Source organism: Choristoneura fumiferana, chromosome 25 (genome assembly GCF_025370935.1).
Source record: "Choristoneura fumiferana chromosome 25, NRCan_CFum_1, whole genome shotgun sequence".
NCBI lineage: Eukaryota > Metazoa > Arthropoda > Insecta > Lepidoptera > Tortricidae > Choristoneura > Choristoneura fumiferana.
In genome coordinates, this window is record NC_133496.1 from 13,619,869 (window position 1) to 13,639,103 (window position 19,235).

Genomic DNA, 19,235 nt, shown 5'->3' on the forward strand with positions numbered 1-19,235 from the left:
TATTTTCAATCCAAATTTGTTACTTTTACGGGTATCCCGTGAAACCATATCGAAAATACAAACAAAAAAATAATAAAAAAATAAACTAATCATGATAAAATGTTTGTTTTTCGTAAATTTAAGAGCTATAATATAACTATCCGAAGCCGAAGCCGTGGTGGCCTAGTGGTTTGACCGCACCTCTGAGTTTTTCGAAATTCATGTGCGGAATTACATTTGAAATTTACCACGAGCTTTGCGGTGAAGGAAAACATCGTGAGGAAACCTGCACAAACCTGCGAAGCAATTCAATGGTGCGTGTGAAGTTCCCGATCCGTACTGGGCCCGCGTGGGAGCTATGGCCCAAGCCCTCTTGTTCTGTGAGGAGGCCTGTCCCAGCAGTGGGACGTATATTGGCTGGGATGATGAATATAACTAGCAAGGAATTAAACCTTCGGTACGCGAGTCTAATTACTTCGCTGGTTTTTTGTTTCCACATAGGCAACGCCGTACATACATAAGATACTTATTTTATAAAATGTCAACAATTCACTTTATGTAAGGTCTATAAATATGAACATTACCTTTGGTAGGTATACTCTGAGAACCCAAAACAACATTCCAATGTTAACATTGTTTTAATTAAATCTAACATTCTGAGCGCCGCTATGTTTAATTAGTTTCGTAACGTCGTGCCAGTTAAACAATTGATAGATTAACCCCTTCTTAAACGCTTGTTTAGCTTATGTTTATTAAACACCCGCGTTTACCCGCGGCTTCGCACGCGTAAATCATTAGATACAGCAGTTGAATTAAAATTCCGGAATTTTATTAAATTTCCGTGGGAGTTATATAAAATTACATCGTAGTTTTCACTGACGTTACATTAAAACTCAACTCAGCGGTCGTTATTTCGAGATTTCATCCCTATCCCTTGGAAAACATCGGAATAAAAATTAGATCATGTATTCCAGACGTCCAGCTACCTACATACCAAATTTCATTACTATAAGCCCATCGGTTGTTAAATAGAGATTTATCCCTATCCCGTGGGAATATCGAGATAAAAAGTATTATATGTTTTATTCCAGGTTATAAACAAACTTTTTGCCAAATTTTATCTAAATCCGACCAGCCTTATCAGCGTGAAGAAGTAACAAACATCTCACAAACTTTGGCATTTATAATACATGTTTAGTAGGATTCGTTTGATCAATCGAAACGTTACTTTGGGAAGGCTTTTAAATACGCTTATGTGAGAGAGAGAGAAACATTTATTTACACATCGATACACATAAAAATACATTAGATGGAGGGAAAATAATAATAATAATAACATCGAGATGTGTATCATCATCATCATCATCATCATCATCAACCGGAAGACGTCCACTGCTGAACAAAGGCCTCCCCCTTAGAACGCCACAATGAACGGCAACTCGCCACTTGCATGGACCTGTTACCCGCAACTCTTACGACGCTTATGTGCACAAAAGTTCGTTTATTTTCAATCAAAAGTAAAAGATCAAAGATAAATAAACCATCATCATCATCTCAGACATAATACGTCCCACTGCTGGGCACAGGCCTCTCAGAAGGAAAGGGAAAGTTCCCACGCGGGCCCACTGTAGTTTGGGAACTTCACATACACCATTGAATTGTTCGCATATGTGCAGGTTTCCTAACGATGTTTTCCTTAACCGTAAAGATCGTGGTAAATGTCAAATTTTAATGTGATTTTGCACATGAATTTCGGAAAATTCAGAGGTGCGAGTCCGGTTTTGGTCCCACGATTCTCGGTTGCAGAGGCTATTGGTAAAACCACAAGGCCACCATAACTAAAATAATATTGTGCGTAGTTCAAAAAAATAACACGAAATTGTTGATTTACCTACCTAAATATAAAAGATTTTTTACGCTTTATTTCCACTTCCAATATCGTCTTACAAAGCAAATATAAACTGGAAGTTTCTATATCGAAAAGATAAAACTTCTTCAGCAAATATTTTACGACACGAACAAAAAAAAAGAAAATCTAACTTTAACACTTATCCTACATAAAGTCAATAGTTTTTGCAAAGAGGTGAAATGAGAAAGTTTGCAATGAAAATAAAAGTATTTTATCGGAGGACTGGTGTTAGATTAATAATTTCGTCCTACATATGACCCAGTGCAGCAGAGCATAGGCCTGTTAGAAACAAACAAAAATATTAGGTCCAATGTATTTTAAGTGTGTTAATTTTAAATGAGTCCCACTGAAAAACAGAATTGTGGCGCCGCAACATTGTGCCGTGGGGCCCATTTTATACTAATCGATGATTATTTTTGCTTTCTAATTTATTTTTTGTGTATCGATTATGTTTACTTTTATTTATTTGGTGTATTGGGGATTCGGGGATTTGTGATATTTTAATATTCCCGCATTGAATAAGTACCTAACTAATCATTAAATTGATCTTTTAAATAATATTGGACATCAAATGTTACCACAATTTCTCTGATTGAGTGTGACTGTTATCTTTCAATAATTCCCCTATCATATTGACGTAGCCTTTTGAATAGTGTAGAGTCAAACGGAATGTCCAAAGTATACACCATATGGCAACGGCTGGATACGAAACATGCTAGTGGACATAGTCTCATACTTTTCGATCATCATCATCATCATCATCATCATCATCATCATCATCATCATCATCATCATCATCATCATCATCATCATCAGTCTACTGCAGTCCACTGCTGGACATAGGCATCTTCCATGGCACGCCACAACACTCTTCGGCCCCTCGCATCCATCCGCCGCCAGCGACTCTCTTAAGGTCGTCCGTCCACCGTGCCTCAGGACGCCACTACGTTTTCCCGTCCGTGGTCTCCATTCGAGGAGTCTTCGATACAAAGAATATATTTTTGCCTGAAACGTTGCTATAACGGTCATGGTATGATACGGTGCAATGTGTACGACAATAAAAGGTTCATTGTTTTAAGAGCGTTTATTCCTGCTGAGTTGGCAAACCGGTCATAAACATTAATTCGCTTTTAAGGAATATAAAAGTCTATCACGGATAATTATTGGAGTAGACGCATTAACTTATATATTAATAAGTGTTCTATCAGAAAACATTTTTAGTTTTCATTATTTTTTTATGGAATTATCGAGAAAAACTAACAAAAAAGGCAACGTTGCCAGCTCAGCAGGAATAAACGCTCTTAACTCTCTCATAAAAACTCTCTGGCCGAAGTATCACCGAATACGAACACTGCTATCTCAACGCCAACTAAATCTTTGGTTTGGTCGTTTATTTGTTGTTCTCTATTTCTATGGAGCTCGTAAATTGTTGAGGTGAAGTGGATCTAATAATTTAATGCTGAAGTGTTTATCTGGCTGAAAAACATGATCTACTCCGTAGGATTGGCTTTAACACAGGTTTAGAGGAATTGGCTTGTCAAGGAATTCTCATTATAGTTAGGTACAGTCAGCATCAAAAGCAGCGGATCATTTTTTTACCCGACTGCGAAGAAGGAGGGTTATGTGTTTGACGCGTATGTATGTATAAGTATGTATGAATGTCTATTTCTATGTCCTCTCTGGACTAGTCAACGGCCTACCCGATTTTGATAAATAATACGTCATTGGATTCGTCTTAATGACGCGAGTGATACTGGGTACATTTAATTCTTAAAAAATCAAAATGGCGGTTTTTTAGCGCCAAATTGTAAGTTTTCAAAAAAAATTTTTATTCAAACGTATCAAGTGGGGTAGACATAGGCTTACTCAATGTTTTCTGCTTTATTTATCTAGCAAAACCGTATAAAAAATAAATATTGTGCACTTATCCGGTTCTGCCAGAATATCCTCGATTTATTTTAAACCTACTTAAAATGTGTCTGTTTGCGTATTTAAGCATTATTATTTTCAATTACAATAGATATACGTCTACAAACTTAAAAGAATCATTCGGTAGGTAGTTATTTCATGTATTAATCGCGTTAATTTCAGATATCACTATTTATTTAGAAAAAGTAAGTAGGTAGGGTACCGTTACGATTTCGCAAAATGATTACTCCCGAACTTAGTGCCGTACGGCCGACATACATCGCGTCGCGCACCCGACTGCTTTCCTGCGGTTTTCCTGCAATCTGCGCTTGAGGGGTGGGGTAACTCGAACCGGTGCGGGGCGGAGCGTGGCCATTCTGTACGTTAGTACTATTATATATTCTGTGCTATAATTACACTGACGCGTTTTGAACTCAACCAGAGATCATCTTCAAAGCAACACAACTAGCCTGCCAGCCAAACAACAACAGAAGTTGCTGCTGTTGACGCGGGCCGCGAGCTGCGCCAGCGGTATCGTTTTTTTTTTCACAAATATAACTATAAAGTACTATTCTCATTCGTTATCCCTAATTTACCGCCCTTAAGACACAATGTACTATTTACTACTGAACTTAAGTAAAGTAGTGAACAGAATATTGTACCTAAGTGCTATCTTGCAGTACAATACAGCTTTGAAATAAATATCAAATATACTGGCACCAAAAGCATACAGTTTTCAACGTTCGTATTTTAAAATGTTTCCTTTTCCTGTATCCAGTACAATATCAAGTATAAATTGCGCCAGGGCCATCCGTTCACGCTAGTAATTTAAAATGTGTTGGTTTACAGACATACTGTCGGGACAGATAATGCAATTGAACATAGAGTAATCGAAACCCTGTCACACAGACTCAACAATCTGTTTGTTATGTGTCGGTTCGTATGCATCTATACTTCATTGAAACAAGTTCAAAATAGGTTGACGCACCATAAGAACTTGCCGACTAACTTCAAGTGACGGATATCAGTGATGCCGTCTCTGTTTGTTTTGTCCGAACAAACAACGACAGGATTACTTTTCGACAAAGTGGTGAAACAGGCCGTAATGGTGCGCTTACACGGGCAATTTTTAGAGCAATAATTGCTCGGCAACACGAATAGATCAATCTGGAGTAATCAGTGGAGCGATATGCAGCAATTTCAAAAAGATGCGGCTATTGTTTCGGCAATATTGCTTCTAATTGTTCCATATATTCCATATTGCTCTATGTCGCTGATACGAATTGCCGAATATTGTTTTCTATCTCGTCAACTGAATTGCTCGTGTATGAAAGTATTGCCTAGTTTCTTGGAGTTGCTCCATATCGCTCAATATTGTAGTTGCTAAATATTTTTCCAAATTGACGCTTATGTCCGCTGCCGTAAATTGCTTGATATTTTGTCATGTCGCAATCGACCATCATTGCTCATAATTGAGCAATTTTTGTTGCCCGTGTAAGCGTACCTACTTTAGACTCCAATTGCCTGCCAAGCACCAGCAGATGTTCTTGCACTCCGACTTCTGGCCTGAGGGTGTGGTGTTCCGTCGTTTTAGGGTAGCGATGAAGAAGACTTCCAAAAATCTCTTGTCTTTCTTGTATTTTTTGTATAAACTGAATTTTACAGCGCATTGATTTTAACTGTAATGCTGTTTTTTTTATTGACATATAAATAAATAAAGCCGTGGTGGCCTAGTGGTTTGACCTATAGCCTCTCAAGCAGAGGGTCGTGGGTTCGAACCCCGGCTCGCACCTCTGAGTTTTTCGAAATTCAAGTGCGGAATTACATTTGAAATTTACCACGAGCTTTGCGGTGAAGGAAAACATCGTGAGGAAACCTGCACAAACCTGCGAATCGATTCAATGGTGCGTGCGAAGTTCCCAATCCGCACTGGGCCCGCGTGGGAACTATAGCCCAAGCCCTCTTGTTCTGAGAGGAGGCCTGTGCCCAGCAGTGGGACGTATATGGGCTGCGATGATTATTAATAAATAAGTAAAGTGGTGCGTCTCGTCATATGTGTTACTACATGACACGCTCCGAGGCGGAGCAGTCAAGTGGAAAAATATGAACTTATTATAAGTTTCAAAAATATGTACCACCGACTCTAATTCCGACGCAATAAGGCCGCAGTAACATATTTTTGAGTGGTTCGAATATATACTTATTTTTGCACTTCACTGTATAGGGTTCTCATAATAACAATACATGCTTGGTCAGATTGGCTTAGGTAGATCTGACATGTATGTAGCTAATAATTATCTTCCTTAGTAAATATTGTAGCTTTTCTTTTAACTGTATGCCTGTCAAAGTTCGAGTTGAGATTAGAGCTAGTCAATTCAGCCATCATATGAATTTTAGCAGAGTTTCTAGTCTTCAGGTATACTCTAAATGATAGATTGTCTTGCAATATGACTCCGTTTATTGCTAACGGGGACCATATTAGATCTAAATGTGTGGCGCGCGAGAGACTACTGAGACTACAAACTGTATGTATAGCTGACGCGTGATAGCCATATCGCAAGCTTTCATAAGCCTGTCCATCCCTTCTCTTTCGCTCTCGTATTAAATAGTTTTTTTCATCACACTTGCTCGTAAACAGTGTCAAACATGAAGGCTACCTTGATTGCAACCCCCAAATAAAACCCTCGACCTTAATGTGCTTGTCATGAAACCCGTGGTCGGTAAATGAGTCATTGCGCGTACAAATTTTCTTGTCATGAAGCCCAAGGTCGGTAAATGAGTAAATGTCCGTAGTCCATACTGATGCTGCTGCGCGCGCTGCTGCGCATGGCGTAGCAGCAGGAACACATGCACACGCGGCTCAGGCACATGCTGAGGTAGGGGAGGGGGAGGGCGGCGCTGCCAAGAGCGCAGCGCAGCCTAAGTTATCGCCAATATTGGAAGAAATAAATAAATAGATAATAATAAAATAAAATTTACTCGCAAATGTGATGAAAAACATTGTATGTCGCACGGGCGGTACCTACTAGAATTACGAACATCGACTCATTAAAGCCCTTAGTTTTTATTTTATTTTAATTCTACTGGATGGCAAACGAGCAAGTGGGTCTCCTGGTGGTAAGAGATCACCACCGCCCATAAACACCTGCGACACCAGGGGATTGCAGATGCGTTGCCAACCTAGAGGCCTAAGATGGGATACCTCAAGTGCCAGTAATTTCACCGGCTAGTCTTACTCTCCACGCCGAAACACAACAGTGCAAGCACTGCTGCTTTACGGCAGGATTAACGAGCAAGATGGTGGTAGCAATCCGGGCGGACCTTGCACAAGGTCCTACCACCTGCAAAATTATTATTATTCGCGTTGCGCTATTGACAATCTCCATCGCTAATACTAGAAATGGAACAGTGCAACATCTTTTGCACACGCAAATACTTCAGTGAATATACCGAGCGAAGTGCCAGCATAATATCATACCCAATACGGTCTAATGTAAAGTCTATCTCGGTAATATATCTGTGGCCGGGACATCCAATGCGCAGCAATGCGGGTTTTGTTTAACCCTCTATACCAGGGGTTGTCAACCTTTTGAGACAAGAATTTTACTTTATTATGAGAGGGAGGAAACAAGTAAGCGGTTCATCTGATGGGAAATTATCAACACTGCCCATGAGTATGGCAGGAACTAAACTATACAGTACCTTTTTTCGTCATCATTCATCATCATATCAGCCATAGGACGTCCACTGTTGGACAATAGGCCTCCCCCATAGACCTCCAGTTGCCTCGGTTGGAAGCGGCTTGCATCCACCGTGAACCCGCGACTTTAACCAGGTCATCTGTCCATCTCGTTGGTGGACGTCCTAGACCGCGTTTGCCGATCCGTGGTCTCCACTCGAGAACCTTTCGGCCCCAGCAACGATCTGCTCTCCGTGCTATAATGGCCTGCCCATTACCACTTCAACGAGCTGATTCGCTTGTCATCATTATCAATTTTATCTTTAGTTAAAACTAGATGTTGCCCGCGACTCCTTCCGCGTAGAAATCATTTATTGCTATCGTAAGTCCTTTCCCGGGACTCAAACTATCTGTATACATGTCGGCGGCCAATCGTAAAATCCACCAGATCACGAAATTCCTAGGCATAGTGAAATGGCGCCATTTCATGATATTCCTACACGATGGCATGCGTGAGAAACAATACGGTAGATCGATTAGAGCAACGCATTCATCGATATTCTTAGCTCTATACCGGGCACATCATGATATGCCGATAAAAAGAAAAATTTAGTACGATGAGCGAAACGAAGAGTGGTTAGTATGAATTGTGACCACAACGGTAGTACTATTAGTTGTTCTATGCCACAACGCACGAGCCGAGCGAGCGAAGCGAGCGTGCCGCGGTAGCGGCCGGCGAATTGCCAGAACCAATATGGCGGCGTTTCATGATATGCCTAGGAATTTCATGATCTGCCTAATCGTCACTAGGCAAATCGTTAAAGGGAGAGTTTTGAACGATATGGCGGATGTCCCTTAGCCAATTCATGAAATGGCGCCATTTCACGATATGCCTAAGAATTTCGTGATCTGGCGGATTTAAGGATCAGTTGCCGACATACATGAATTATTCTAGTTCATTTTATTACTAGTTAGGGTGAAAAAAATAAAAGCAAATTTAGACCAAAAGAGAGCAAAATTAAATTAAATTATTAAATTTTTATTCATCATCATCATCATCCCAGCCTATATACGTCCACTGCTGGGCACAGGCCTCCTCTCAGAACAAGAGGGCTTGGGCCATAGTTCCCACTCGGCCCAGTGCGGATTGGGAACTTCACACACACCATTGAATTGCTTCGCAGGTTTGTGCAGGTTCCACACGATGTTTTCCTTCACTGCAAAGCTCGTGGTAAATTTCAAATGTAACTCCGCACATGAATTTCGAAAACTTAGAGGTGCGAGCCGGGGTTTGAACCCACGACCCTCTGCTTGAGAGGCGATAGTCAAACCACTAGGCCACCACGGCTTTAAATTATTTATTTATTTATTAAATTAATTAATTAATTTAGAGCAAATTTAAACTAAACTAAACCTTCTTAGAAAACTGACACTTCAAGCTACACGCAGCTAAATATATCATATCGATTGATGGACGTATGTCGATTCTCACGATCATTTCTTATTCTATGGCGTTATTTTCGTATTATGCATGAGCTCTTTAATAACATTTCGGGTATTCTAATAATTATATTTACTTATTTAACTACTACCCTTTTACAATTTCTGGTGTACAATAAAGAGTCAGTGTATTGTATTGTACTGTTGTATTGTATTTAATACCAGCGGAAAATTTGTTTATGACCGTGGTAACTACAAAAATATCCGGGATAAAACTGTCTTATGTTCTCAAAATTTCGAAATGTCTTCATACCGAATATTATATCTAAATCGGTACAGCGTTTTTTTTTTTTTTTTTTTTTTTTTTTTTTAATTTATTTAGAAACAAACAGTCTTTCACAATAATTTTGCATTTTAGCTAAAGCTAGGAATTAGTTTAAGCGTGAAAAAGTGACAAGACAAAAATGTAGACAATTAGACATTGGTAGTTCTGTTACTTTGTTTGTTTGTTGTATGTTGGAGTGATAAGATGCTACAAAAAATCAAGTTCGGGTATTTCGAAAAACTGGCGCGGCTACAGATCTGTTGCGCTGCGATGCGCCCTCCACAGCTAATTATCAATGTGCACGTGTAAACCCTGTACTTACTTACACGTTCGTATTCTTATTCGTCTCAGTGTGCGTGACTGACGATACGCTTGCGACTGAGCTACGCACACATAGACTTGTCGTATGGCAGCTGCATACGGATACGTTTAAAACTACAATGTTATTATAAAATGTGGAGGGGCGCGCTTTCGTAAGTGAATAGATCTGTAAGCGAACGTGATATCCTAGTCTTCAATTTACTCATAAACATCGAAGTCATCATCATCAGCTGGAACACGTCCACTGCTGAACAACGGCCTGCCCCTTAGAACGCCACAATGAACGACAACTCGACACTTGCATCCATGGTTGCCGATCCTTGAACGTCAGGGTATTTTCAGAAATCGACATTTTTTAAACTACCAGCGTTTTCGGAAAGACCATCATTGACAAGAAGAATGCGCCGCAAGAAACTTAGCAGAAAGTCAATTTTTTCAAAATAAAATAAGTACAAATAAAATACTTAAAAACTACAGTAAATAAACGAGTACAAATTTATTATGGTAGTTTAAAAAATGACGTGTAAAAGTGCCCATTGCGGCCTATTTACTGAATAAATCATTTGAATTTGAATTTGAATTTGTTCAGTGGAAGTGTAGAATGCTTCCACCGTCATAAATTAAAAATAATAATAATTCTGTAATATACATTTCAGGCCAAGTAACCATTAAGCTTTTGGATTCCAAAGGCAAGCTCACGTCTGCCGCCCCCAAAGTTACCTCACAAAGTCAAAGTAAAAAAAAACTATATTAATTTAGGCTTAACAAGCACGACTTAGGTATGTCAAAAAATCTACCACCGTTTTGAAAAACCTCTGTTGAGAAGAATTCGGCAAGAAACTCAACGAGGTATATATTTTGCTAACATAATTTTAATATTGTTTTAACGATTTATTAAATATCTCAAGTGTTTATTTAGCACAATCATTTTTGTGTGTGTGTCCCGAGTGTACTTAATAATGACTAATAGACAGCAATGTAATGTTATGTATGTATGTACGTAATGTTGGCGGAGATAAGTTCTCGAGTGGTGACCACGAACCGGAAGATGAAGCGTTGACGGGACTCCCACCAGGTGGGCTGACGATATCGTGAGAATTGCGGGTAATCGGTGGATGCAATTGGCGAGTAGTCGTTCATTGTGGCGTTCTAAGGGCCTTTATTCAGCAGTGATGATGATGATACAGCAATGTTCCTCAGCTGGCGCAGTCTTTCTCGCACCATCTCAAAGTATCTTAAGTTTTTTGACGTCAAAAAGTCTTTCGAGATCTCTCAATTAATTTATGGATAGCGTAAACAGCGAAATAAAATGGAGAGAAACAACTGCTTTCATAAAATTTACACCGACAAAATTTTAATGAAAGAAGAATTTCAACATTTTCCATTTTCCAACCTAGTTTTCGCTTGGAGCGTTTTTTAAAGTTCGTCCGCTGAGTTTTTTATGGGGCGGTAAAATCTGAATTAATAAGTTCTCTAAATTATTCCTTTTTTTAATGTTCCTATATTTTATAACGACGCGTATTTTTATTTCTAAATGTTCTCAAAGAGCGCTGAACGTTCTCATTTTTGCTTTTTATTATTCCTGGCCGCCTATTGCTTACCTTGTATTTTTTTCTCTGTGTATCTGTTTTCCGTATCGCTTACTATTTCTGGTGTACAATAATAGTACATTACTGTAGAGGCCGGCAACCCCAGGTTCCGGCCGAGGCTTGTATAGTGCTTTTCTCAAACATTACATGAAATAAAATATAAAAAAAAAACAAGAAATGAAGCTGGCGGGACGCTAGTCTGGTCGCCCTGTTGTGTGTGTGGCTGCTGGCGGTGCTGCTGTGCGTGCTGTGTTGTTGCTGGGCGTGAGCCGCGTGCGTGACGCAGAGGGCGCGTTGAAACAAAAGACGGTCGCATTGCCGGCCAGCGGCCTGCAAGGTTGTATGAAATCTCTTTGCAGGCCGCTAGAGTGACCGCGCGCGATACTTCTCGGCCTATTATTTGTAACACAACGTCGATATTTCATGTCATGTTTGAGAAAAGAGTCTTTGTATTGTATTGTGTTGTATTCCTGGCTAATTAAAAATTAAAAATATATTATACACGTCTGTTTAGTTATTATACATAAGTAATATAAACGGGTCCATATCGGCTTGCATGGCTGTTGTTGTCGGCGTATTCGTTCGCCGTAATGCCATGTAAACAAATTGAACAATAAACAATATATTGTTTGTCATAACTTTGTTTTCTCTGAATCAATACACAACAAATAAAACAAAACAAACCTAAACTATAGACCTCTAGAAAATGACCATTTCATTTTTTCTGAAACATTTACAGTTTCGACAGGGAAAAAATATGTCTAGCCAAAATTGTGACAAAAATATTTCATTAAGACTTGCAAAAATTACGTGACTAGGTACATACCTAATACAACCACTGAGTATGACTGTGACATGACTATTTTGCAGTTACTTTGTTAACCTAAAGCTTTATCATTTATTTGATAAATATTACCGATAACATTAAATAAGCTCTTTTCAGTCATAAACGATAATTTTTGTTATCTTATTGATAATTATTTATGATAAAATTAATTACTTTTGACAAGCTCTGGCTTCCTGCTATTCACGAGTTAATTAAGTAAAAACAGTTTGCGATAAACGGCAATTGCTGCCGTTTTTGGCGTAGCCATATTCGTGTGGTTTTTCACAACACCGAAACCATTAATATTGACACTGGTCACACCGAAGCGCAATTTTTACTCATTTATTAAAAACCACTAGTATTTACGTGCTGTTTCGCTCACGTTATCCATTTGAATCTTGCATCGTTCAGGTTCTGCATAATTTCGGTCGGTTTTATTAAAACTAAAGTGGTGATTCTCATTTTTGAATGTTTCAAGAGAGCCGTGCACAATTTAATGTCTCTGGAATTAGCAGTTGATATTACATTATTATTTTCCGACTCCATGAGAATATCGGGATAAAAATCGATTCCAGACGTCAAACTATGTACTTTATCAAATTTCATCTTAATCTACTCTACCGTTTTAGCTTTTAAAAGTAAGAAACACTCACACGCAGAAACTTGCGGATTTATAATATTGAATTTCGATTGTCTAAATAATCATGGGACTTTAAGACAGGCTTGCAAGCGTAGCATTACTCAAGGGTGACCCTTCCTGCGAAGCAGTCAAAAATGTCTTATGCAACGCCATTCGCAATAGTCATTAGGTCAATAATTATTATCAGATATTTGTAAGTGCTGCTCTATACGATATTATTATCTGTGATTGTACAAAAACATGGAAAGAACTTCTCTAACCTTTACCGAAACAATTGTGTGTTCAACATTTTTATACATTTCAGCACATTTTATATTATAATGTTTTTCGCTCCACCGCGGCATTTGCGCCTCCCTGACTTTTTCGGCCCATTTAATTCCCGCTTGCCTTTTATTTTTACTTTCCCTTTTTTCTCAAGCTAAGCCTTTTACGTTTCACCACTTATTATATTTCTTTGGTGATGTTTTATTTCTTTATCGAGTTATTAGGTTGTACCGAGCGAAGGCAAAACGTAATTGAAGCTAAAGGTTTAAATTTTATTAATATTGAGCGGATCTGTTTTAGGTGGTATAAATTTTATGTCGCACGTTGTTATAACATACGGCGTAAATGAACTGAAATAATTACTTTGCTCACCCACGACCTTATGATAGTTACGTCTATGTAAGAACCTCCACTCTATAAGAACACACACAAATTTTAATCACATAAATTCAACTATTACTACCACCACACGACACTGACACGTTTAGAACTCAACCAGACCTCATCTTCACCTAATAAATTGTCGCATAACAACTTTACGTCGAATAACGCATGGCATAAACTCTGTTGTTGATATTTTTTGTGTCGAAATTCTAATTTGGCGGAAAGTGCGTGAAGCCATCGAGATTAGTCGTTGGCCGAATTTCAACCGGAATAGTGGTTGGACGGTAGCTCCGAGTTGGAAAACGGTGTTAAATACTCATCATGTCATCGGTGTGTGTGAACGTACTTTTACAAAGCGATGTTGTTAGTTTTGTGTGCTACCCTACATTTGACAGTTGTAATGATGATGAAAACGCGGGTAGTTGTGTGCGGTGTCAGTTTCGTCGGGTAGTCGCGCGAGCAGAGCGGCGGCGCGCAGTGCGCGTGTTGCAGCAGCCGCTGAGTCGCGTTGCTCCGAAGACGAAGGGCTACGGATTAGTCCGAAACATGTCGAGCTAAACTCGATTTAAGACGTGAGTATCCGGGTCATTATATTTAATATGAGTGAGTCTCACGGTAGTTTCATGTTCAAAACCGTACGTGTTTTGATCAACATCTGCGTTCTACGTTCAAACACATGTGTTCAATATTTAATATACCTACCTAACTAAAAACCTTTACTGGTAGCGTTTCGATCCAGTGCGGGGTCGCGGTTATAACCTAACTTACCTACTTTACAGGCATAGCTGAGGTTATTAACCTCCAGTTGCATCAGAATCGCCAACCACTGTTAATAATAGTACATTATATCGAGTGAAATACGGCTGTTTGGTACCAACATCCCCGTTCACACGGCGATAAAGCCCATCAGGCGTAAACGTTACGATCGACGGTTACGCTACGACCCGTGAGCGTAAAATTTATCTATTTACCGCTGTTAAGACTTAAATTACAGCTATTAGTGGGTATTTGACGGCACTGATTTGGAAATTATGATACATATTCAAAAAGAACACTTTGTAAAACGGAATTAAAGTTTGTAAATATTAGGCTGCTTTTCTACCAGAGATAGACTAGGATGTGTTGCGAGAAATGTGGCTTGACATAGATAGAAACACTTAATTTACCTATCTTTGCTAAGCGCCGCTCTATACCACGCGCCATATAAATCTGCCTAAAAGTTCATTACTTAATACTCAGTTTTGACGCATTTATGAGATACGTCTTTTATGCGATGTCTTTACGTTACTCCCGGATTGTGTTCGAATCGCTTAACGGTATAGTGCCTATTCAATTATTGCAATTATATCTTTATAGTTTTTGTGGTACTAGTCGTGTCAATGAACTTTTAGGCAAAGTTAGGCGGTGGAAGGTATAGTGAACACAGCTCGGCAAAGCGAGGATAGTTAAATGAAGCATTTTTATTGCTTCATGAGCAACACATTGCTCGCAACAGTCGCAACGCATCCTGTACTTATAAATTTTACTAAATGACGTGATATGATCTACTTGTTAAAAGCTGCAGGGCTACTACGAAACTCGAAACTCGAAGTTCGTATCGTACCGTCTCTCTCGCTCTCGTGTTAAATAATATGAGTGTCAGAGGGACCGCACGACACGAACTTCGAGTTTCGAGCTTCGTAGTAGCCCTGCTGCAACCTCTTTCCTCGTCAGCCTCTAACTTTACTCCTGCTGTCATGTCAGTGTCTATCAAGATTTTTCAGAAAATGTCGTACAATTTTATGTTTATTAAAAGCTGAATACTCCAGGTTTCCTCATTATTTCACTAACATAGACCGGCAGACCAAAAATTAAGATTATCAGACTTTTAATAATGGTTGTGATATAAAGAGGTTCCATTTTTTACAAGCTTTTAAATATAGTTTCACCTGTCCCGTTGTTCTCTCTGTAATCAAATCTTGCAAGTTAAATTCGACCAACTTCTAGTAGTTGGATTGACTTGAAATTTGGTATACTTATGACAATTGCGTGACAATACAATAATCTGGTAGTGACACCCTGATAGTCCAGCCAGGATCGACTCCACAGGACGGAACTCTTCAACGGGTAATGGCATCGACTTGAAATTTCGTATGCAAATATAGTTTGGGTGACAATACAAGTTCAGCCAACAAAAAAGACAGTCAGCAAAAAAAGCTTGTATTAAAAATGATTTTTTTACCAAAAACTTATTCGTATTGAAATACGAGCTAAAATTTAAATTTCCGTTTAGTTCTTACCTCATTCACAAAAATCTCGCCAACCTGCAACAAAGAAAAACACTTTTCACAAATTTACATACAGCAGACCAACTGAAAAGCATATAGCTAACCATATTATAGCTCCATTAACGAATTTGAAACATATCAGACAAAAATGTATATCGAATACTTTTAGGAAGTATCTGGCGAAAACTAGATCGAAATAGAACCTTCGGCTTTCGTCGTAGTTTAGGTCGAAAGCGAAATTTATCATCATCATCATCCCAGCCTATATACGTCCACTGCTGGGCACAGGCCTCCTCTCAGAACAAGAGGGCAAGAGGGCAAGCGAAATTTATATTAGCACTTAAATTGTAAATCAAACTAAAATACAAAATAAAAATTTAATTTTAAATTATAAGCGTTGACGACCGAATGGCCAAGTGGTTAGAGATTCTGACTACGAAGCTTGAGGTCCCGGTTTCGATACCCGGACGCCGGACGGGCGAATATTTGTATGAATAATACAAATGTTTGCTCTCGGGTCTTGGATGTTTAATATTATTTAAGTATGTATTTATCTATATAAGCATGTTTATTGGCTTAAGTACCTAACCATAGTACAAGCTTTGCTTAGTTTGGGACTAGGTCAATTGGTCAATTGGTGTCAAGTCGTCCCATGCCTGATATACGGCCATATCTCAAAAACCATTTTTTCGAGAAATCGCGTATTAAAGTTTTGGCAGCTTAGTCCGTGGTAGTAAAATGGGTCTTACTCCTTTAGTTTTGAGTCAACGCATTGTAAATTTAGCTTGTTTTGCTCGGGATTATATTAGGTTTCTCATGAATAAGTCACTTTTTACCTTTTTTTTTTTTTTCTTTTTATACGACTGGAAGGCAAACGAGCAAGTGGATCTACTGATGGTAAGAGATCACCACCACCTTTGGCCTATTGCAGAAACATTTTGCTAAAATTTTGATATGCGCCCGAAATTGAACAAGAATTAACGGACAATGGTGCCATGAAAATATAAATACGATCACGATAATAGTTAAAATAGGTAAGTACCTTTATTAATCAACTTTGTTACCAATCAATCATGCAGTAAACGACAATCAGTATGTATTACTTATTTACATACATACAATTTTACATAAAATAATTTTGCGGGTACCTTATATCCACCATTCGATTACAACCAATCTTTAAAGCACTTCTATCCTAAATTAGGATATCAACATGTTCCATACATATCATAAACTAACCAACAAAAAGTTGGCAAACCCCCGACTTTGCCACTTCAAAGTTTAATATCTCAAAAATGGCTGAACCGATTTTGATAAAACATGTCCAAGAGCCATCGCTAGAAAACCTGCTTTCAAATAAAATAACCGCATTGAAATCGGTTCACCCGTTTAAGAGTTACGGTGCCACAGACAGACATACAGAGACACACAGACACACATAGCGGTCAAACTTATAACACCCCTCTTTTTGCGTCGGGGGTTAAAAATATAAATTATTTAAATGGTTTTTAACTACTTAAACTCGTTCTCAACTTGTAATAAAATTAACCAAAAATCCAAACTAATATAATAAATGCGAAAGTATGTGTGTTTGTATGTTTGTTTAAATTTGTCCGTCTTTCGCGTCGAAATATGGCGGATCGACGAGATTTTGGCGTACGATAGTTTATGGACCCGAGAGTTGACATAGGCGCTTTTTATTCGAAAAATGTACAGTTCCCGAGGGAACAGCGCGCAATAACCAAATAAACCGAATATTTAAAAAGTTAAAAAAAAAAACCTTCGGAATAATTAATATCACGTATGGTTGGAGGTGAATCTTGTGTCCTAGTAGTTAATGACCACAGTATTAATTAATAATACCTTTAGTAGGTATTTACAGCAAAAATCGATTTTAAAAGATCAAGATAATGACTTTGGAACTAATTTCATTCTTGGTGACAAAATTCCCAAAATAAAGGCAATAATTTTAATGTTTTAACTATTATGTCAATTTTCCGAACATAAATATAACGATATAAATATCTCGTATATAATAATCGTATCTCACGCGTTCTCAAACTAAATACTTACACGGACGTGTAAATACTATTCCTATCAATATTATGCTACGTTAATATTCTGCTTTATAAAATTATGTGAAACGATAGTATGCAAAAAGTTATTCGGTGACATAATGATGCTGTCCAAGGTGATTATGCAAAACGAAAGTATGACAATCGATTTTTTGCAACATATTTAAATTAGTGAACCAGTTTACGCATGCGAATCAGTGGGTTTAAACTAGTATCTAAAGGTGAAAGAATTAATAAATGTAATATTATCTTTATTACGTCCCTAAATCAGAGCACGGAAGACAAACAAAGGCTACATGACACCTTACGAACGGATACAGTTTCATTCGGAACAAGTTGACGTTATATTAGACTTGACATTCGTTATAAAGAACACGATAACTAGGATAAACATTAATTTAAATAGCAGTTAGAATATCTAGAAATTAAATTTAAATTCTGGATTGTGAAAGTTTACTAAATTCACATGGTCCCAATAATTACAAGTATGTATGTGAGTGTTTCTTTAACTCCTTTTACACTGAATCTAGTTTTCATCTAGATGGATTAGGACAAAATTTAGCATGTAGGTACAGATCTGTTCACTCACAAAGGAGCGCCTCTAACAGTGGACGACCTACGGTAAGTATTATGATAATGACATGATAAATATAAATAAAGTTGCTCCGGATGTCGAAGTGGTTAGAGAACCTGACTACGAAGCTTGTGGTCCTGGGTTCGATTCCCGGCCGGGGCAGATATTTGTATGAATAATACGAATGTTTGTTCTCGGGTCTTGGATGTTTAATATGTATTTAAGTATGTATTTATCTAGGTCGGGTAGGTCAATTGGTGTAAAGTGTCCCATGATATTTATTTATTTATTTTAGTACGAGATCAGAATGAATGATTTAAGCAGGCGCAGGAAAAGCCGTTTGTAATAGAAAATTATCCTCATAAAACAATAGAGCTACTAATCATAGTAACCATTTAACATGCATGCTTCTGCGCCGAAATCCTCAAAGTACCTTTTCTCAAAATGACCGTAAAAGATGACATTATTCTTTATATATCAGAAGGTGTAGTGCATAGTTTATGGTCAGTGAAAAATTAAAAAGTTAAAAAGATTGCAGGCGCGCTAGCTCGACAATAATGAATTAGCGCGCCTGTAATCAGTCACATTTTTTTTTAAAGTTAAAAAGGCCATGGAAATGTTGGCACAAGTCGTATACAGCCAAGTAGGTATATTATCTTAAGTATTGAAAGTTTGTGCCGGTTTGGCTTTAGCTGTAAGGGTACAAATGTAATTTTAATAAGTAAATAAGTCTAATGGCCGGTATCAGATATTTTGTTGGAACTCCGGACTTTTTTTATTGCGTCTGAAATAGCTTGTGGTGTTTTCGGTGGAAAAATACATCTGCAGTTTATTTTTAATGAATAAAAAATTAAATTTAAAAAATCAAAAACCCGACTGCCTTAAAAACTAAAAGGAAGATAATACCTAAGTCTTGTGGTCTAGAACTCTATCAAGAAGCTCATTTAGGGTTCAACAGTCGGGACCCATTACCAAGATTTTTTGAGCTGGTTACGATTTGAATGGGTCCCGACTGTTGAACCTTAAATGAGCTTCTTGACAGAGTTCTAGACCAC

The 19,235-nt window shown here is 38.1% G+C and overlaps 1 protein-coding gene across 2 annotated transcripts in view; it reads right to left on the reverse strand.

The window, feature by feature from the left end:
* The window catches only part of LOC141442402 (octopamine receptor beta-2R-like), a 293,615-nt gene that overhangs the window by 62,084 nt on the left and 212,296 nt on the right, over nt 1–19,235 (reverse strand). For both annotated transcript variants that reach the window (XM_074107378.1, XM_074107377.1), the window contains exon 2: nt 15,544–15,567. The gene's annotated coding sequence lies outside the window, so the exon portion shown is untranslated. The remainder of the gene's footprint in view (nt 1–15,543; nt 15,568–19,235) is intronic.